Here is a 19837-nt window from a genome sequence, read left to right on the forward strand (position 1 = left end):
TCTTGGTTGTGTTTGTGCTCTCCAAATATTGGAAGAACATCTTCTATGCCGCAAAAGAGATTGTCCATAATTTTCCCCTGCGGCTGCTTGATGGATGAACATCAGTTTATTGGGCGGTCCATATGGCCTGCCTTGTCTCTGTGGATTTGACGGTGTTCGTGCGCAGCCGAGGTGCTCTTGTTGGGGGTTCCTTGCGATGTCCATGTGGAGGTTGATTGTGTTTGGTATGTTTCTAGGGCTGGGGTTGCATGTTGTGTGAATAGTCCGCATGTGGTTGGTTTGTATCGGGTTTCACCAGATTTTTCGTTAATTAAGTAGGCAAATCAATTCTCTTTTGCTCAATTAATTGATGAGGCAAATCTTTTGCCCCCGCTTCAAAAAATAATAATTTTCCCTCGCAAACACACATCTAAATGCGCATCATTTTGTATTAGAAGCAAAATATCCTACTTTGAAAAATAATTCTCTTTTGCTCAATTAATCATGAACATTTTTTTAAACTCGTGAACATATTTGAAACTGTGAACATTTTTCAATTTGTGAACATTTTTTACAGATTTTCAAACATTTTAAAAAATCATGAATATTTTATACTATTTGCAAACTTTTTTCAAAACTGTGAAAAAACTAAACATTTTTTGTTGTAGCGGCGAATATTTCTAGAATCGACGAACATTTCTTTGGAAATTGGTGGAACCAGTTTTGGAATTCACGAACATTTTTTGAAATGCATAGGTATATAGGCGGTCTCAAAATCCCAGGGTGGGCCGCGGCCCACCATGGCCACCTTGTACATCCGCCACTGCCCATATGAAAAGCATAAGGAGCCATTTGGAGGCTGCCCCCAACCTCCATTGAAGTCTCCCATGTAATATGACGCATATGGGGGTGGCAACATCCACGGTGTCGGTGCCCAAGACCCATATGGCCGGTGTCGGTGCCCAAGACCCATATGGCCTTGCATAGCATCGAAATTCTTGCTTCGGAGGTGACCTTGAACGCTTCGAACGTGATGGCCGATTAGAACTAGAACCGACCGCTTCATTGGCATATTTGGATAGCAACATATCAAAAGTTGGCTTGATTCGCTTGCGCTTAGCTTCACTCTTTTCCCACTTGCCAACTTCTGAATTCTTGGCTTGATAAATTTAGCATGAGTATCTCCTTGTACTTGCGGTTGCCCCCAGAGTGCAGGATTTTTGGTTGTGATCTTCAATACCTCCTTGCCATCGGGTTGCTTATCAAGCACAACCTCTCTTCTCAAGACTTTGTCGCCCTCCTTGCCTTTCTTGGGTTCACCAATAACAACATTATTTGTATTAACAGATTCGGCTATGTTAGGCCGAATTAACATTTTCCTCCCTTCCAAGTCCATGGTGTTTATCGGGGAGGGTTGTTTATCAACTTGCATCTCAGAAAAAATCAATCATCCGTCATTAATGGCCGATTGTATCTTTCGTCGAAAGACATTGCAATCATTAGTAGCGTGAGAAAATGAATTATGGTACTTGCAATAAGCACGCCGTTTCAACTCCTCAAACGGCGGTATGGTGTGTGATATTGTAGTCATCTTATCTTGCAAGAGAGCATCAAATATTTTATCACACTTAGATACATCTCCACATCACGATTCTTGCGAATCGGCTTACGAGCATCACATGTATAAGGTTTGGCCTTCGAGGACCAAACAAATTCAGTAGTATAGAGATCAACCTCATCGTCCGAATTTTCATCACCGTACTCAACCATATGTATTCTAGGACGACCGATTGTAGACCTATGAATATCTTTATTTCGACTCTCTTGAGCCAAAGCTTTTTGTAAGACTTGGTTAATACTTAAAAACTCATAACTTTCTAGCTTCTCTTTAATGTGAGTTTTCAAACCATTAAGAACAAGATCCGCCATGTCTCTTTCAGTTATCACTAAGCTATAACATCATTTTTATATCTCTAAATCTCATAACATAATCGGTGATCGATTCATCATGTTTTTGTCTAACCGATGTAAGATGTGACAACTTAAGCTCATTGTCGCCGCTATAAAAGTGATCATGAAACTTTTGCTCTAACTGCGACCGTAAGAGAATTGAACAATGTGGTAAAGCAGCAAACCATAAAAATGCGGTGCCATTTAAAGATAATTGTAATAAATGCACTTTCAATTCTTCTATGGAACCCGCTTCACCCAACTGCGCTAGATATTGACTAACATGCTCCCATGTTGTTTTTGTGACCTATCCACTAACTTTAACAAAATCAGGAACCTTGTAATCTTGAGGGTACAAAACTGCATCAAAGTGCTTAGGATAAGGCTTTTGGTACACACGACTCTTTACTTTCGGCTCGTTTCCTAAAGTTTCTAGAAACATCTTACGCAAATTGTCCCCTAATTTAGCTAAAATTCGATCTGAGGTAGATGAAGATGCTTGTGTCAATGACATAGGAGCAACCTGAGTACTAGCTAGTGGTGCAACTTATGGGATGGGCGCCGAACCATAACTCGGCGGAAAGCCAAACATGCTTGTTCCTATGGGTGGTGTGACAAAGTGTTTCGGCATTGGTGTCGAATTGGGCACACCACAATAGGATTAGGATATGTAGGTGCAGTCACACGCTAGTTGGTTTGAATAGGGTAAAAATTCAACGACGTTTTATATTGTTGTTGCATAGGAGGTGCTGATGAAATAGGTGAAGTTGGACTTGGGTTTCCAGATATACCAACAGTACCACTAGATGAAGGAGGCAAATTTTTCTGAGAATTAGCACTTTCTACGAAAGAATTGTATGTCATCACATTACCCTTACTAACAAGACTTTTAATCACAGCCACTTGCGCTGGAGAAAAAACTTTACTCACACTAATTTCATCTTTTTCGTCAACGAGAGGAGAAAAATTGACGTTTCCAACCGGAGCGATGTTGCCTTGACGGTCCTTCTTGAAACTTGCAAGAAACGCGTCCAAATCCTCCTCCTTGTGCTTCTTCTTGAGCGCATCAAAAACCTCTTCACATTGCTTCTTGTGCGTTTCATAGGCTTAGCGATGTTCCTCCGATAGTTCATCAAGACTGTGTTGGGAAACGTAGCATGCAATTTCAAAAAATTTCCTACGCTCACACAAGATCTATCTAGGAGATGCATAGCAACGAGAGGGGGAGAGTGTGTCCACGTACCCTCGTAGACCGAAGGCGGAAGCGTTAGTTTAACGCGGTTGATGTAGTCGAACGTCTTCTCGATCCAACCGATCAAGCACCGAACGTACGGCACCTTCGAGTTCTACACACGTTCAGCTCGATGACGTCCCTCGAACTCTTGATCTAGCAAAGTGTCGAGGGAGAGTTCCGTTAGCACAATCGTCTGGTGACGGTGATGGTGAAGTTATCCGCGCAGGGCTTTGTTGGAAATATGCCCTAGAGGCAATAATAAAATGGTTATTATTATATTTCCTTGTTCATGATAATTGTCTATTGTTCATGCTATAATTGTGTTATCCGGAAACCGTAATACATGTGTGAATACATAGACCACAACATGTCCCTAGTGAGCCTCTAGTTGACTAGCTCGTTGATCAATAGATGGTTACGGTTTCCTGACTATGGACATTGGATGTCATTGATAACGGGATCACATCATTAGGGGAATGATGTGATGGACAAGACCCAATCCTAAGCATAGCACAAGATCGTGTAGTTTGTCTGCTAGAGCTTTTCCAAATGTCAAGTATCATTTCCTTAGACCATGAGATTGTGCAACTCCCGGATACCATAGGAGTGCTTTGGGTGTGCCAAACGTCACAACGTAACTGGGTGGCTATAAAGGTGCACTACGGGTATCTCCGAAAGTGTCTGTTGGGTTGGCACGAATCGAGACTGGGATTTGTCACTGTTGGAAATATGCCCTAGAGGCAATAATAAATGGTTATTATTATATTTCTTTGTTCATGGTAATTGTCTATTGTTCATGCTATAATTGTGTTATCCGGAAATCGTAATGCATGTGTGAATACATAGACCACAACGTGTCCCTAGTAAGCCTCTAGTTGACTAGCTCGTTGATCAACAGATAGTCATGGTTTCCTGACTATGGACATTGGATGTCATTGATAACGGGATCACATCATTAGGAGAATGATGTGATGGACAAGACCCAATCCTAAGCATAGCTCAAAGATCGTGTAGTTCGTTTGCTAGAGTTTTTCCAATGTCAAGTATCTTCTCCTTAGACCATGAGATCGTGCAACTCCCGGATACCGTAGGAGTACTTTGGGTGTGCCAAACGTCACAACGTAACTGGGTGACTATAAGGTACACTACGGGTATCTCCGAAAGTGTCTGTTGGGTTGGCACGGATCGAGACTGGGATTTGTCACTCCGTATGACGGAGAGGTATCTCTGGGCCCACTCGGTAATGCATCATCATAATGAGCTCAATGTGACTAAGGAGTTAGTCATGGGATCATGCATTGCGGTACGAGTAAAGAGAGTTGCCGGTAACGAGATTGAACAAGGTATTGGGATACCGACGATCGAATCTCGGGCAAGTAACATACCGATTGACAAAGGGAATTGTATACGGGATTGATTGAATCCTCGACATCGTGGTTCATCTGATGAGATCATCGTGGAACATGTGGGAGCTAACATGGGTATCCAGATCCCGCTGTTGGTTATTGACCGGAGAGGCGTCTCGGTCATGTCTGCATGTCTCCCGAACCCGTAGGGTCTACACACTTAAGGTTCGGTGACGCTAGGGTTGTAGAGATATGAGTATGCGGAAACCCGAAAGTTGTCCGGAGTCCCGGATGAGATCCCGGACGTCACGAGGAGTTCCGGAATGGTCCGGAGGTGAAGAATTATATATAGGAAGTCCAGTTTCGGCCACCGGGAAAGTTTCGGGGGTTATCGGTATTGTACCGGGACCACCGGAAGGGTCCCGGGGGTCCACCGGGTGGGGCCACCTATCCCGGAGGGCCCCATGGGCTGAAGTGGGAAGGGAACCAGCCCTTAGTGGGCTGGGGCGCCCCCCATGGGCCTCCCCCCTGCGCCTAGCACTACTAGGAAAAGGCCTACTAATGGCGCACCTAATTTGGCCATTAATGGCGCATTAGTGGTGCGCCATTAGTAGCACGCCGTTAGTATATTTTACTAATGGCGCACCACTGGTGCGCCATTAGTATCTGGTATACTAATGGCGCACCCCAGATGCGCCATTAGTATATACAACAGTGCGCCATTAGTATGCCTCCCAGGGGGCCATCTATACCCAGGTGCTTTGGCATACTAATGGCGCACAACAACTGGATGCGCCATTAGTAACTTCGGCATACTAATGGCGCACTATTTAGTGATGCGCCATTAGTATCCTCTGGCATACTAATGGCGCACTATGATGTGATGCGCCATTAGTATGAATATTAGGTTTTTTTATTTTTTAATTTTCTGTTTTTTGCACAGGTTACAAAATGTATAATTGGACAAAATATAGACAGCACACATCAACAACAGATTCATCGAATACAATAGAAGATTAGTCTCTGAATACAATTCATCATTTTAGTCTCCGAATACAATTCATCATATTAGTCTCCGAATTGAAAAGACCGAACAAAGATAGAACATTATATTACAAGTCTCGAGACCGCGAGTTTGTCTTCACATTACAAGTCGATATCGATCATCTAAACTACCATCACATAGAAGAGAGCTGCGGTCATCACGATGAGCATCATCACGATGAAACTCGTCTTCATCCGGTTCCTCCAACGCTCCCTCCCCTCTCCCGCTAGATAGCGGGCGTATCTAGATTCGGCCTCGGCCCTAGTGGCGTACCCTTTGTAACTGTTACCGCTGAATCGGTGAACCTGTCTCCGACACTCCTCCCAGTCGTCGTAGACTCCGGGAACCTTACCCTTGTACACGACATACCACGGCATCGCTATGCAGTAGCCAAACGAAACGTTAGTACCAATTCACAGACAATACATAAGCAATATATAAGTATGCAACAGAACGATCGGAAGAGAAAAGCAAGACATTAATAGCATCGATTACATCTAAGTTGAAGGACTCTCGAAACCAAAGAGACATACTACAAGTTCATTAAAGTTTAATTACAACATGAGCCAATCGATGTTTCAGAACTAGACACAGCATCACTGCTTTCGACTCGACTCAAGGGACCGGAGCGTGGATGAAGCCGCCGTCTATCGTGGGAGTCATGAAACAACGGGCGTTGTCAGCCTGCATTTGTAGGATTGTGTCGATGTCACTGTTGGACGGTTGATTTCTGAGGTAGAACTGCCCCGAGGTACGAAGGACATCTTGATGGATGATTTCCGCAAACTCCGACTGGATGCGAAAGAATTCTTGTCTGATGTCCGCGTCCTGGATTGCCGACACGCTCGCGGCCCAATCTTTGAGTCTACTCGGTAGCAGTAGTTGATGATGGTCCCGTACGATCGCCCGCATGTGATGGATGGCGTAGTAGGCACCCTTCTGACCGCCAGGCGGCTGCTTGACGCAGCAGAACGTCGTATTGTGGGAGAACACGTGCTTGCCGTACTTACGAATAGGCCTGGTGAAGGTGCCTCCAGATTTGACGTAGCCGGGGAGAACATCATCAAGAACCTTCTTGACATTTGTGTAGTCTACGTTCGACTGACGGTCCGGGTCGAAATACGTGGCCATGGAATATTTGGGGCTTAGGAGGATGAGCGTGCAATGTGTGTCACTGCAGAAAACACGGAATGTTAAAAGAAAAACGATCGAAATCTAAGAATTCATATGTTACGGGGCGGTTGAGGGGAGGACTTACTCGGGAAAGTAAGGCACGAGGAAGTTGTCCTTATCTTGGTTTGCCAGAATGACGCCTTCGAGGTAAGAACTCGCGACTTGCCGGTCCCCAGCGCTGCCCAAGATCTTGGCACGCATGTAGAAGGGGTCGACTATCACGATGTCCGGGGTCTTGTCGCGAATGATCCGCATCTCCATACTCAGCGAAAATAGCCGAACGAAGGTGTAGTGCAGCGGATGAAGGTTCAACATAGCGTGGATGTCATCAAACCGCAGGACGATCGTACCCCCGATGGAGTTATCCACAAAGCCCTTGCCCTCTGGCACCTTGGCCGCGAAAACCGGGTATGCCACATCCTTCTCTCGGAGACGCCGCTTCTCCAAAGAAAGAACACTGTCATGCAGACTCCGCATAGCACCGGTTGCAGCATCGAGCATATTTCTCGGTAGCATCGGCCTACCCGCCACATGCACCCTCCTCGAGATATCCGCAGTTGAAGGTGGCCCGTCCTGAGCACGGATCGTACTCGGTGCCGGCTGGCCCGCACCCTTGTTAGTCTTTCTTTTGCGTGCCTTCTTCTTGATCTCCTGTAATGGGACCGAGTTCTGCTCACAGACCGCCTTCTTGAGTGTGTTGGGGCTGATCATATTTCGCACCTCGCCTATCTGAGGCTCGGTGAAGTCGGCAGCTGGAGGCGTCTCCTGAGAGCTGAACTGCAGACGACGCCTGTTGCAACTTGGCTTCTCCGCGGTACCAGCTAGATCGCACACGTCTTTTGTTGGGTTGGGTTCTTGAGAAGGAGGCCCCATGAAGTCGCCACCGTCCCCATGATCGGCAAAGTACTGATCGACGTTGGCAAATGTATCGTCGTCGTCGTCGTTCTGATCCTGTGCCATATGCATGTTTGGATCCAGTGGCATAGGGATGTCCGGCACCGTTGCGGCGGTCTTGCCATGGGGCCGACTTGGCGCCGGCACGACTGGCGGTGTTGTCTTTGGGGTGGTGTCCCCCGCCCCCAAACGAATCTGGCTCTTCGGCCAAAGCAGGGGCCAGCTCAGGCAGGCGCTGAGGTTCATCACGTCATCATCGTCGGCCCCGATGGGTCGAATCGGAGGTAACACCTCGTCGCAGCCTGGCAGCACCCGAACCAGTTGAACCCTAAACAAGTTGGGTGGCATCTGGGTACCGTGGAACAAGGGGTTGCCCGGTTGAACGATTTTGCCCTTGGCGACATCGACCAACTCGTTGTTCACGAAGTGCAGGAGAGTGCACGGAACGTCGGCGGCGCCCTGCGAAAACATGTAGGGCGTTAGGGATGCCCAGTCAAAGGCAAGGAGATGAAGTCCTCGGCCGAGAGAGGCTTAATTAGTTACCGTGATGATGGCGTCGAGCTCGGCTAATGTCGAGGCACCGCCAACGGCGGGCGTGCAGTTGACGGAGGGGCCGCTTGCTGCAGAGGTGCCGGCCGGCGTACACCCGGGTGCATTAAGCTCCCGTGCCGGCGTCGGAGACACCAATGCCGGCTCCGCCGGAGACACCAATGGCCCCGCCATCGCGTTCTGCGAGTTGCTGGCCGTGAAGCTAGGAATCGGGGGCGGCCCCTGTTGGCCGCCCGCAATCCACGCACTAATCCCCTGGATCAAGGTAGGCACAATGGCGGTGATCGTCGCTCCGAGTTGTTGTTGCACTTGCTCTTGGACAATCTCCGGAATCCGCGCCACCTGTGCCCTGAGTTCTTGAACCTCGCGCGCCTGGCTTTCCGAGCTGGTCTTTTTCTCCTTTCGCCCAGCAGTGTCATAGTATGACGACCATTTTGTCGACAAGCCTTTGCCGGCCACACGACCAGCTGACGTCGGCTTACTGAGCTTATCCTTGTTCTTCATTACATTCAACGCCCTATTTAGAGTGGTGTCCCAAGGGTTGCTCTTAGTCGACCCCGCGCTACTGCTTTCAGTCGCCTGCGGAAGGAATGTGAACCATTTAGAAATTTGGCTTCATTAATTAGAATGCAACCATATGGAGCTAATTACGAGGGGGTGTATTCCTTACCAGAACAAGCTCAAGCGCCCTGGTCTTCGGATCCGTGGTAAGCTCCTTTGTTTTCGGGTCCTTCTTGTACCGGGCCCTGACAAAGTTCCTGGTCTGCTTGTCACCGTATTTATCGAAGAGGGGCGGTAGGCCTTGCTCGGCACGGTCCGCCTCCTCCTTGTCCCATATAGGCTCCGCCACTCTGTAACCGCCGGGACCGAGTGTGTGTTCCCCTAAGTTCAGCTCCCGCATTTCTTTCCCCCACTTACTTGATTCGGAGTGTGCGGTGCTCGAGCAATTGATCTTGAAGTCGTTGTAGTCATCTTCGGTGATCGAAGGATTTTTCTCCTTGATCTTCTCATAACTCTCACCTTTCTCGATCATTCTCTTCACATTGCTTTTCCAAGTAGACAGGGCCTTGCTCATCTTCGTGAGGGCAGCATTGTTCACTTTATTCCCTTTGAGGCTTGTGTTTTCAAATTCAGCGGGGAACTTGTATCGTTCGTGCAGCTTCGTGAAGAGGAGGTTGCGCAAATTCCCTCGGTCAGGATGCCTCAGGTTCTCGGTGTTGATCGAGACGGTGCTCCGGAGAATGCACCCGAGCTGAAGCGAGTACCCCTTGACTATTCGTTCGGGCGCCGTTGGATTCCCGTCGGAGTCCACTTCAGTAACTTCCTCCTTGAGGGTGCGGAGCACGGTCGGGCGCCGGTCCTTCCGTTGCCTCTTCGGTTGGCTGCCATCTGTGCGTGCGCCGCCATCATCAGTGGTGGCATCCTCGGCGGCACCATCAGTGGTGGCATCCTCGGCGGCACCATCAGTGGTGGCATCAGTGGGGTCATCCTCGGCGGTACCATCAGTGGTCTCAGGATCGGTGGGGAAGGCGGCGTCCTCATACAAGTGAGGTTGTTCCTCCATCTCCTGGGACAGCTTCCAGAATGGCTTGACGCTCGAACCCCCGGCCTCATCGTTGTTGGCCATGTTTCTCTCTAAATAGGAACAAAGTTTGGTCAAAAAGTTGGTTATTGTCAAGGAACAAGATCATGGTCTCATCATTTAGGGTTTGTCGACACCGAGGCATCCTAAAAGCTAAGCTTTTATCATTGAGGGTTTTTCGACGCCGAGGCACCCTAAAAGCCTAAGCTTTCATCATTTCGGTTTTTATCGACACCGAGGCACCCTAAAAGCCATGCATTAGTCACAAGTACGCCGGGGCACTTGATCCTACTTAATTACCTACTAAGATACCCCGGCCCATGCATTAGTCACAAGTACCCCATATGTCCTATTTTTAGCAAAGTCATGCTAAAATTCACGGAAAATTTCAGCATGACCTTTGCTGAAAATAGGACATATGGAGTACCCGAATTTGCCGGAACGGAAGTTAATCGACATTCCGGCAAACTCAAGGGCCTCTCGGGTGGACAAGGCAAAAAAGGCCTCCATCACAACATGGAAAATACATTGGCATGTGAAGAGGTGAAACAATATATGCATCTCCAAGCAGTATCATCTCCAAGCAGTATCATATTTGTAATGACTGAAAATATTTACTTCAGGAAATATTTACTACTGTAGTTTCTGTTACAAACAAAAAAAAGACTGAAGTTTGTCCTAGCTATATTTCAGGATGATTTTTCAGTTGCTCATGCTTTTTACAAATTGTAGCTACTGTTTTTTATACCTAAACAAAATTGCCCTAGCTATATTTGCTACTGTTTTTATACCTAATTTTTTGCTACTGTTTTTTTAATTTGCTACTGCTTTTTTTATTTGCTACTGTTTTTTTATACATACACCACCAAAGTCCAAAGAGTAACCACTTATTAGCTACCAGGAGTAAGTAACTAACTAAATACACTTCTATAACAAAATAAATCAGAAACTTAGTTTTCAGTGTAATGAAACTAATTTGGCGTTGTAGGTCTTGATATATTTTTCTTATGGACTTGGTCAAATTTGAATAAGGACAAAGCTAGAACTTCAATTAATTTGGAATGGAGAGAGTAATCCACAATAGATAAACTGAAGCATACTAAATGAAGACAAGCTCTTGGATGCTACACCTTAGTTTTAGAATAGACAAACAGACACGTTCTAACTTCTAATGGAAAACATGGTTAGATAGATGATTACAAATTGCACATGAAAGAACAGGGGTAAATATTGTTAACAGAAGACAGCCAAACAAATATATTGCTCTTTATGAGGTTATGAGGTTACAGAGTACAAACTTAACTTGAGAATGACAGTGTTCAAAATAGTCAATGAAAAATTCATCAGTACTGAACATAATTAACAGAAGTTATTTTGATGGTATATAAGAATATTTATGGAACAAACAACATGAAGATAGCTGCAATCTTAAACAAAAATCAAAGCACACTTGTCTGTAAAAAGCTAACAAACTATGTGATGCTTCCAGCTAATATGTTCAGAGAACAGGAGCATGAGAAAAAATAACAGAAACTATATGATTTAACTGGTTTCAAAACATGAAGTCCTAAAAGCTCTTGTTTTTGACTTTGCATCCACTGATAAAGAAGAATCAGAGTAGTGAGCAAGACTGTAAATGTTCTGAAAATTAAAAGAAAAGAGAGATTGCATGTTCATCTTAGCTGCAGTCCTGATCGTGAGAAGTACATCCTATACGTTTTACCAAGGGAACAGTAGGGATAACAGAAAGTCACTGTTGTCACTGTCCTAGTGAAGAATTTTGTGCTATCTACCTTCTTGGTTTACCCCCTAGTGCTTCGATACATATGCAATTACACAACTGAACAGTAGTATGCTGGTTTTACTTACATGAACAAAATTTATGTTGGGAGCAGGGAGTATCCCTGCTGTACGTGTCAGAAAAAATATGGTTGATTCTAGAGCTAAGTTGATACTCCAAGAGGTGTTCTACGCATGGGAGCTCCATTTAAATCAAACATAGTATGCAGTTCCCAAACAAAATGTACTCAGGAGTCCAAAAGCGAAGTTCAGAGACAGATTGTTGTATTAGGAGCAGAGAGGGAGAGGTGGGAAATGGAGGCGGGGGTGATTTGGATGGGGTACCTGCGGGCGTAGAAGACGGGGGCGTCGTCGGGGACGAAGACGTCGACGCTGTGGATGTTGGTGGTGGTGCGACGAGGTCCGGGAGGCGACGAGGTCCGGGTGGTGGTGGTGCTCCGAGGAGACGAGGAGAGCGGCGCCGAGGAGACGAGGACGACGGGGCGGCGGGGCGGCGGCGTCGGGAGAGGAGAGGGCGGCGTCGCGGGCGTCGGGGCGGAGACGAGGACGACGGGGCGGCGTCGAGGCGGCGGGGCAGCGGCGTCGGGAGAGGAGAGGGGAAGGGGATCGAGGGCGAGGGCGAGGGAGAGAGAGGGGATAGGTTATCCAACAGGTACATCCATACTAATGGCGCACCTCACCCTGGTGCGCCATAAGTACATCCATACTAATGGCGCACCTCACCCTGGTGCGCCATTAGTATTTTTTTTATTTTTGCTCGAGCCAACAGGTTATCTTCCACCTTACCTGATCCACACCAAGTTCCCTCTACTAGCTCGACTGGTCAGCAGCCAGTTCTCACACCAGGAGGTCCTGGGTTCGATTCCCAGGCTCCACAATTTTTTTTATGCATTTAAAATGCTGTTTGATATTTATTTGTGTTTAAATATGTTCAAACTTGTTTAAATCATAACAGTAATATTTTTTATAAGACAGTAATAATTTTTTAAAAAATATCATCAAACAGTAATGCCGGTGGAGCGGGGGAGGGTGCGCGGGGTGCGGGGGGCCGGTGGACCGGGGGGTGCTCGGCGGCGAGGGGGACCGGATCTGGCGAGGTGGGATAGCTAGCGATCGAGATGGAGGGGGATCGAGATCGAGTGTCCATGAAATTTAAAAATATTCATGATAGTTCAAAAAGTGCCCATGAAATACAATCGAGAAATGAAGGCTACGATTTAAATACAATCGATCTTAGCTAGCTATCTGTTCACAATCTTCTTGCCCTTCTTTTTCGCAAATGGAGTTCTTCTGTGGAACGGACGTCCTTTAGGTAGGGTGGTCCTGCTTCTTCTTGTGGTGTATGCTGCTACTTCATCATCGTCGTCATGTTCGATTCTCGGGTCGCCGTACTTGTCGAAGTCTTGCTCATTGGCTACTCCATCCATTCCGATGATCTTCCTTTTGCCTCTCCTCACGACAACACGACTGGGCTTTGACGGGTCGGTAATGAAGAAGCATTGGTCCACTTGGGAAGCCAGTACCCATGGCTCATTTTTCGCGGTGACGTTTGCGCCTGCGGTCTTGGATTTGGCTTCGGGTATAACCATGGTGGTGAAATACCGGTCTTCTTTTAGGACGCTCTTGGCCCATCTGACACGGAACATCGGGACCTTCTCTCCAGCGTAGCTCAGCTCCCAGATCTCCTCGATCCTTCCGTAGTATCTGTCCTTGTCGTTACCGGTGTAGGATTCCATCGTTACCCCGGAGTTCTGATAACCATCGCTCTTCATGTCCTTGGCCTCGGTGTAGAATGTGTAGCCGTTGATATCGTACGCCTCATAGGTCATCAGGTTGTGCTCGGCGCCCTGTGACAAGGCGAATATGAGTTGTTCTTCCGCGGAAGAATCCTCATGTAAAGGGTACGACAGAAGCTTCTGCTTGAACCAACGCGTGAAACATGAGTTGTGCTCTTTGAGTATATCTCCGTCCGTCCTCTGTTGGCCTCGGTCATTGTACGTCTTCTTAATAAAGGTTTTGTGCTCTACCACCCAAGGATCGACCACGTCTATGTGTTGTAGCGCGACTAGGTTTGCTCTTTCAAAGTCGGCGAGTCGACCCTCGAAGTCGACATGCATTTCGCGGCGACCCTCACGGTGACCCCATCCAGCGAGCCTGCCGAGGTGCCTGTTGACGGGCAGACCAACGGGGTTCTCGATGCCTAGATAATTCGTGCAGTAGGAGATGCACTCTTCGGTCAGAAAGCCCCTGGCTATGCTTCCCTCTGGACGTGACATGTTGCGAACGTATCCTTTGATGACACCATTCATCCTTTCGAACGGCATCATGCTGTGCAGGAACGTCGGCCCGAGTTGGATGATATCGTCCACGATATGGACCAGCAGATGCACCATAACGTCGAAGAATGCGGGCGGGAAGTACATCTCAAGCTCGCATAGTATCACCACGATCTCTTCCTGTAGCCTTCTGAGTTGCCTCACGCCAACAGACTTCCGAGAGATGACGTCGAAAAAGTTGCATAGGCCAAATAGCGTTTCACGGACGTGCGCGTCCATGATCCCACGGATTGCAACTGGAAGTATCTGCGTCATCAGCACGTGACAGTCGTGAGACTTCATCCCGCTGAACTTCAGCTTCGCTAGGTCTAGGTATCTGCTTATCTTCCCCGCGTAACCGTAAGGAAGTTTTACTCCTACGAGGCAGGTGAAAAACTGCTCGATCTCCTCCTGACTTAGAGTGAAGCACGCGGGAGGGTAGTCATTTCCGGTCTTCTTGGCCTTTTTGCCTTTGCGACGACTTTCCGTGTCCTGCTTCGCCTCATCATCATCATCATCATCATCATATATAGCGTGAAGCTCCTGCCTGATGCCCATTGATTTCAAGTCTGCCCTTGCTTTCGGCCCATCTTTGGTCCTCTCTGGCATGTTGAGCAGGGTACCAAGCAGACTCTCGCACACGTTCTTCGTGATATGCATGACATCAAGGCTGTGAGGCACACGGTGGATCTTCCAGTACGGCAAGTCCCAGAAAACAGACCTCGTTTTCCATACCTTCAGCAGCGGCTCTGGCGCCTTTCGCTTCTTTCCCGGCTCTGGCGCCTTTTGCTTCTTTCCCGGCAGTGGGCAGTCTTTCCAATTTTTCAACAGCTCGTCTATTTCCTCGCCGCTCCTCGTACGCGGGCGTCCTCGGGGTTCGGTTTCACCATCGAATAGATCCTTGCGTTTTCTCCACGGGTCATCGTCGCGAAGCCACCTTCGATGTCCCATGAACACGGTTTTCGAAGACCCGGGATCTCTATCTAGCTGGCGATACGTTGTGTCATCCATGCACCTGACGCATCCAGAAAATCCGTGGACCACCTGCCCCGCGACATATCCGTAACCGAGATAGTCGTGCACCGTCGTGAGCAGCGCGGCTCTCATAGGGAAATATTCTTTCTCTGCGGCGTCCCACGTATTGGCTGGCGTTTTCCACAGCGTGTCAAGCTCCTCTTTCAGCAGCCCCAGATACAGATTGATGTCGTTCCCTGGTTGTTTCGGTCCTTCAATTAGCATACTCATGTGAATGTACTTCCTCTTCATGCACAACCAGGGGGGAAGGTTGTACATCCACACAAACACAGGCCAGGTGCTATGTGTGCTTCTCTGGCTGCCAAACGGATTGACTCCATCGGTGCTCGCGCCCAGCACGATGTTCCTTGGATCGTTCCCAAATTCTAGGTCTTCGAAGTTCAACGCTTGCCACTGGCTCGCATCCTTAGGGTGACTCAGCATCTTGTCTTTTTTATCTATCTCCGGATCATTTGCGTCATCTTCTCGCTTCTTCTCCTCCCTATCCGCGTGCCAACGCAGGAGCTTTGCTACCTTAGGGTCCGCGAAATACCGCTGCAGACGAGGAGTGATCGGAAAGTACCACACCACTTTTCGAGGAGCTTTCTTCCTCTTCTTGTATCGAGTGACGCCGCACACCGGACATATGGTAGACTCCGCGTGCTCGTCCCGATAAATGATGCAATTGTTCATGCACACATGGTATTTCACGTGCGGTAAATCCAGAGGACACACGATTTTCTTCGCCTCCTCCAAACTGGTCGGGCACTTGTTCCCCTTGGGAAGACGTTCGTGCCAGAATGACATGTTCTCGTCGAAGCATGCGTCGGTCATTTTGTGTTTTACCTTCATCTCCAGAGCCATGAGCGTTACTTTCAGGCGGGTATCCTCGGGCCTGCATCCTTCATACAATGGAGTAACCGCGTCTAACTCAAGTTGATCCATCTTGGCTTTCTCTCGGGCGGCAGCTCTTGCGTTATCCGTCTGCTTGAGAAGCAGCTCTTGAATATGAGGGTCCTGCACCCAGCCCATCGATGGTCCAGCGTCGTCTGCTCCGCCGGCATCATCATCTTCATGATCATGCCCGTCGTCTGCTCCGGCATCTTCCTCATCATCATGTCCTGCATCTTCTACATGATGACTGTGTACAGCATCACCGTCGTGATCATCTCCTGGGGATTCTTCGTCTTCTCGCCCGCCCGAGCCGCGGTGGTTGTCTTGCTGCCCTTCCTCATTTCTTGCCCGGCCCCCATGGACGACTTCGTAGTCATCTTCATCACCTTGCCACCGATAGCCATCCATGAAACCACGCAAGAGCAGGTGGTCCCGCACCTGCCAGGATTCCGGGTCCGCAATAAGGCTCTTCAGCTTGCATCTTCGACACGGACATCTTATCTCCGTCTCGTTCTTTTGAAGCATCTCGGCCTTCGCGGACCTCAAAAACCTATTCACGATGCCTTCGGTCATCATGCGGACCATGGTCGCCTGCGGGGTAGAGCAAAACGATATTTTAGAACCAAGAAAAAATTTGGCATGACTTTCCCTAAAAATAGGACCAAAAAGAATGCTTAATGCCAAAATTCTCGCCGAAACGGAAATGAATCAACATTCCGGCAAAATATTGGCAACTATCGCATTTCAAATACCGGTACACCTCCAAACACAAACACATATGCAACACCACAAACATATGCAACACCACGAACATACATAGATCTAGCTAGGCCATAAAAAGTGCATGTGCACATTGTTGTAGGGAGAACAACATAAATATAGCTTCCCCCCTTACTTACCTATCAAAACAAGGTAATTTAACCACTTAAATTGAATGAATCTATGGTGGAAATGAGGTGAAAAAGAGGAGGCACCCGAGACAAGGAGGAGGTGGAGAGAATGAAGTGGGGAGAAAGTGAGTGTGGGTAGGAGAGGCTGTCCAAAATATCTTGTTGCTGCCCACTTACTAATGGCGCACCAACTCTAAATGCGCCATTAGTAATCCAAGTTACTAATGGCGCACCTTCTGGTGGTGCGCCATTAGTATGTTTGGACAGGCGCACTAGTTAAATTTTTTTGATACTAATGGCGCACCCTGGGCCAGGTGCGCCATTACTAGTTACAACTAGTAATGGCGCACTGTGTCTGGATGCGCCATTAGTATGTTTGGACAGGCGCACTAGTTAATTTTTTTTTTGGATACTAATGGCGCACCCTGGGCCAGGTGCGCCATTACTAGTTGTAGTAATGGCACACTGTGTCTGGATGCGCCATTAGTATGTTTGGACAGGCGCACTAGTTAATTTTTTTGATACTAATGGCGCACCCTGCGCCTGGTGCGCCATTAGTAGTTTCAACTCTAATGGCGTATCAGAAGGTGGTGCGCCATTAGTATATACTAATGGCGCACCGCTTGTATGGTGCGCCATTAGTGTCAATCCCATCTATAGCCCTTTTTCTAGTAGTGTAGGGTTGGAAACCCTAGGGTGGGGGGGGGGACGCCCCACTTGACTTGGGGGGGAAGTTTCCCCCCTTGGCCGCCGCCCCCCATAGATGGGTTCTTGGCCGGCGCCCCCCCTCCCAGGGGTCTATATAAAGGGGGGGGGGGGGAGGGAGGGCAGCAATACCACAGCCCTTGGCGCCTCCCTCCTCCCCTGCAACACCTCTCCCTCTCGCAGAAGCTTGGCGAAGCCCTGCCGAGATCCCGCTACATCCACCACCACGCCGTCGTGCTGCTAGATCTCCATCAACCTCTCCTTCCCCCTTGCTGGATCAAGAAGGAGGAGATGTCGCTGCTCCGTACGTGTGTTGAACGTGGAGGTGCCGTCCGTTCGGCACTCGGTCATCGGTGATTTGGATCACGGCGAGTACGACTCCATCAACCCCGTTCATTGGAACGCTTCCGCTCGCGATCTACAAGGGTATGTAGATGCACTCCTTTCCCCTCGTTGCTAGTATACTCCATAGATGGATCTTGGTGATGCGTAGGAAATTTTAAAATTCTGCTATGATCCCCAACAGTGGCATCATGAGCCAGGCCTATGCGTAGTTACTATGCACGAGTAGAACACAAAGCAGTTGTGGGCGTAGATGTTGCCAATTCTTCTTGCCGCTACTAGTCTTATCTTGTTTCGGCGGTATTGTGGGATGAAGCGGCCCGGACCGACCTTACACGTACGCTTACGTGAGACAGGTTCCACCGACTGACATGCACTAGTTGCATAAGGTGGCTAGCGGGTGTCTGTCTCTCCCACTTTAGTCGGAACGGATTCGATGAAAAGGGTCCTTATGAAGGGTAAATAGAAATTGGCATATCACGTTGTGGTTTTACGTAGGTAAGAAACGTTCTTGCTAGAAACCTATACAAGCCACGTAAAAACTTGCAACAACAATTAGAGGACGTCTAACTTGTTTTTGCAGCATGTGCTATGTGATGTGATATGGCCAGAAGATGTGATGAATGATATATGTGATGTATGAGATTGATCATATTCTTGTAATAGGAATCACGACTTGCATGTCGATGAGTATGACAACCGGCAGGAGCCATAGGAGTTGTCTTTATTATTTTGTATGACCTGCGTGTCATTGAATAACGCCACGTAAATTACTTTACTTTATTGCTAAACGCGTTAGCCATAGAAGTAGAAGTAATCGTTGGCGTGACAGCTTCATGAAGACACGATGATGGAGATCATGGTATCATGCCGGTGACAAAGATGATCATGGCGCCCCGAAGATGGAGATCAAAGTAGCAAAATGATATTGGCCATATCATGTCACTATATGATTGCATGTGATGTTTATCATGTTTTGCATCTTATTTGCTTAGAACGACGGTAGTAAGTAAGATGATCCCTTATGATAATTTCAAGAAAGTGTTCCCCCTAACTGTGCACCGTTGCGAAGGTTCGTTGTTTCGAAGCACCACGTGATGATCGGGTGTGATAGATTCTAACGTTCGCATACAACGGGTGTTGACGAGCCTAGCATGTACAGACATGGCCTCGGGACACACGCAATACACTTAGGTTGACTTGACGAGCCTAGCATGTACAGACATGGCCTCGGAACACGGAGGACCGAAAGGTCGAGCATGAGTCGTATAGAAGATACGATCAACATGGAGATGTTCACCGATCTTGACTAGTCCGTCTCACGTGATGATCGGACACGGCCTAGTTAACTCGGATCATGTTTCACTTAGATGACTAGAGGGATGTCTATCTGAGTGGGAGTTCATTGAGTAATTTGATTAGATGAACTTAATTATCATGAACTTAGTCTAAAATCTTTACAATATGTCTTGTAGATCAAATGGCCCACGTTGTCCTCAACTTCAACGCGTTCCTAGAGAAAACCAAGCTGAAAGATGATGGCAGCAACTATACGGACTGGGTCCGGAACCTGAGGATCATCCTCATAGCTGCCAAGAAAGATTATGTCCTAGAAGCACCGCTAGGTGAAGCACCAATCCCAGAGAACCAAGACGTTATGAACGCTTGGCAATCACGTGCTGATGATTACTCCCTCGTTCAGTGCGGCATGCTTTACAGCTTAGAACCGGGGCTCCAAAAGCGTTTTGAGAAGCATGGAGCATATGAGATGTTCGAAGAGCTGAAAATGGTTTTCCAAGCTCATGCCCGGGTCGAGAGATATGAAGTCTCCGACAAGTTCTTCAGCTGTAAAATGGAGGAAAATAGTTCTGTTAGTGAGCACATACTCAGAATGTCTGGGTTGCACAACCGCTTGTCTCAGCTGGGAGTTAATCTCCCGGATGACGCGGTCATTGACAGAATCCTTCAGTCGCTTCCACCAAGCTACAAGAGCTTTGTGATGAACTTCAATATGCAGGGGATGGAAAAGACCATTCCCGAGGTATATTCAATGCTGAAATCAGCGGAGGTGGAGATCAAAAAGGAACATCAAGTGTTGATGGTGAATAAAACCACTAAGTTCAAG

Source organism: Triticum aestivum, chromosome 6D, assembly GCF_018294505.1.
Source record: "Triticum aestivum cultivar Chinese Spring chromosome 6D, IWGSC CS RefSeq v2.1, whole genome shotgun sequence".
In the NCBI taxonomy this organism is placed as follows: Eukaryota; Viridiplantae; Streptophyta; class Magnoliopsida; order Poales; family Poaceae; genus Triticum; species Triticum aestivum.